The sequence below is a fragment of the Pleurodeles waltl genome, chromosome 8 (genome assembly GCF_031143425.1).
Source record: "Pleurodeles waltl isolate 20211129_DDA chromosome 8, aPleWal1.hap1.20221129, whole genome shotgun sequence".
In the NCBI taxonomy this organism is placed as follows: Eukaryota; Metazoa; Chordata; class Amphibia; order Caudata; family Salamandridae; genus Pleurodeles; species Pleurodeles waltl.
Window position 1 is genome coordinate 1,508,444,545 of NC_090447.1, and position 2,500 is coordinate 1,508,447,044.

The following is a 2,500-nucleotide window of genomic DNA, read 5'->3' on the forward strand; positions in this document are numbered from 1 at the left end:
ACCAGCCTCACAATCGCTTCATCTGCACTTACACACAGTCTCAGACTGCCCTTTCTTTAGGGCCCAGCACAAGCAGCAACAGACCAGCTCACCACCAGCAGCTTGGGGTGAGTGTGAAGTGCAGAAAGATTCTCAATTTTCCTTCGGAAAGAGTGTATTTTAGTGTTATTGCTGTTTTTTTATTTATTTGAAGAAAGGAAAAAAGAGTAGAAGAAATAATAAATGAAAAGTAACATTAGAGAGGACTCTATGCATTTGTTCTAAGACGTGCACCACCTACTGTCTGCAAGAGGCAAAATGCCTACAGCACCTGGTATTCCCAGGCAGTCTCCCATCCAAGTACTAACCAGGCCCGACGCTGCTTAGCTTCCGAGATCAGGCGCATTCAGGGTGGTATGGCTGTAGGCAGAATACACTCCTGTTTCAGGCCTCTTGTGTTGAGACAACCCACCGGTCTGGAGCCTGCTGCTCTCAAACACACCTGCACTCTACTGTTCACAAACTGCCCTCCTTCACAAACTTCTTACAGAGGGCCAAGCACACACCCTGTTTTGCACCAGCCTCGCAATCGCTTCACCTTCACTTACACACAGTCTCAGACTGCCCTTTCTTTAGGGCCCAGCACAAGCAGCAGACGAGCTCAGCACCAGCAGCTTGGGGTGAGTGTGAAGTGCAGAAAAATTCTCAATTTTCCTTCAGAAAGAGTGAATTTTAGTGTTATTGCTGTTTTTTTATTTATTTTAAGAAAGGAAAAAAGAGTAGAAGAAATAATAAATGAAAAGTAACATTAGAGAGGACTCTATGCATTTGTTCTAAGACGTGCACCACCTACTGTCTGCAAGAGGCAAAATGCCTACAGCACCTGGTATTCCCAGGCAGTCTCCCACCCAAGTACTAACCAGGCCAAACTCTGCTTAGTTTCTGAGATCAGACACATTCAGGGTAGTATGGCCATAGGCAGAATACACTCCTGTTTCAGGCCTCTTGTGTTGAGACAGCCCGCCGGTCTGGCGCCTGCTGCTCTCAAACACACCTGCACTCTTCTGTTCACAAACTGCCCTCCTTCACAAACTTCTTACAGAGGGCCAATCGCACACCCTATTTTGCACCAGCCTCACAATCGCTTCATCTGCACTTATACACAGTCTCAGACTGCCCTTTCTTTAGGGCCCAGCAAAAGCAGCAACAGACCAGCTCACCACCAGCAGCTTGGGGTAAGTGTGAAGTGCAGAAAAATTATCAATTTTCCTTCAGAAAGAGTGTATTTTAGTTTTATTGCTGTTTTTTAATTTATTTTAAGAAAGGAAAAAAGAGTAGAAGAAATAATAAATGAAAATTAACATTAGAGAGGAATCTGTGCAATTGTTCTAAGACGTGCAGCACCTACTGTCTGCAAGAGGCAAAATGCTTACAGCACATGGCATTCCTAGGCAGTCTCCCATCCAAGTACTAACCATGCCCGATGCTGTTTAGCTTCTGAAATCAGACAAGATAAGGCACATTCAGGGTGGTATGGCCGTAGGCAGAACACACTCCTGTTTCAGGTCTCTTGTGTTGAGACTGCCCGCCGGTCTGGAGCCTGCTGCTCTCAAACACACGTGCACTCTACTGTTCACAAACTGCACTCCTTCACAAACTTCTTACAGAGGGCCAAGCACACACCCTGTTTTGCACCAGCCTCGCAATCGCTTCACCTGCTCTTACACACAGTCTCAGACTTCCCTTTCTTTAGGGCCCAGCACAAGCAGCAGACCAGCTCAGCACCAGCAACTTGGGGTGAGTGTGAAGTGCAATAAAATTCTCAATTTTCCTTCAGAAAGAGTGTTTTTTAGTGTTATTGCTGTTTTTTTTATTTATTTTAAGAAAGGAAAAAAGAGTAGAAGAAATAATAAATGAAAAGTAACATTAGAGAGGACTCTATGCATTTGTTCTAAGACGTGCACCACCTACTGTCTGCAAGAGTCAAAATGCCTACAGCACCTGGTATTCCCAGGCAGTCTCCCATCCAAGTACTAATCAGGCCCAACTCTGCTTAGCTTCTGAAATCAGACGAGATGAGGAACATTGAGGGTGGTATGGCCGTAGGCAGTATATACTCCTGTTTCAGGCCTCTTGTGTTGAGACAGCCCGCCGGTCTGGAGCCTGCTGCTCTCAAACACACCTGCACTCTACTGTTCACAAACTGCCCTCCTTCACAAACTTCTTACAGAGGGCCAAGCACACACCCTGTTTTTCACCAGCCTCGCAATCGCTTCACCTGCTCTTACACACAGTCTCAGACTGCCCTTTTTTTAGGGCCCAGCACAAGCAGCAAGAGACCAGCTCACCACCAGCAGCTTGGGGTGAGTGTGAAGTGCAGAAAGATTCTCAATGTTCCTTCAGAAAGAGTGTATTTTAGTGTTATTGCTGTTTTTTTATTTATTTTAAGAAAGGAAAAAAGAGTAGAAGAAATAATAAATGAAAAGTAACATTAGAGAGGACTCTATGCATTTGTTCGAAG

At 45.1% G+C, this 2,500-nt stretch overlaps 4 pseudogenes; all 4 read right to left on the reverse strand.

The window, feature by feature from the left end:
• Nucleotides 1-298: 298 nt before the first annotated feature.
• On the reverse strand, nucleotides 299-407 carry LOC138257320 (5S ribosomal RNA; annotated as a pseudogene).
• Nucleotides 408-850: 443 nt separating this feature from the next.
• Nucleotides 851-959, reverse strand: LOC138251762 (5S ribosomal RNA; annotated as a pseudogene).
• A 446-nt stretch (nucleotides 960-1,405) lies between these two features.
• LOC138252233 (5S ribosomal RNA) lies at nucleotides 1,406-1,524 on the reverse strand (annotated as a pseudogene).
• A 444-nt stretch (nucleotides 1,525-1,968) lies between these two features.
• On the reverse strand, nucleotides 1,969-2,087 carry LOC138256761 (5S ribosomal RNA; annotated as a pseudogene).
• Nucleotides 2,088-2,500: the final 413 nt, after the last annotated feature.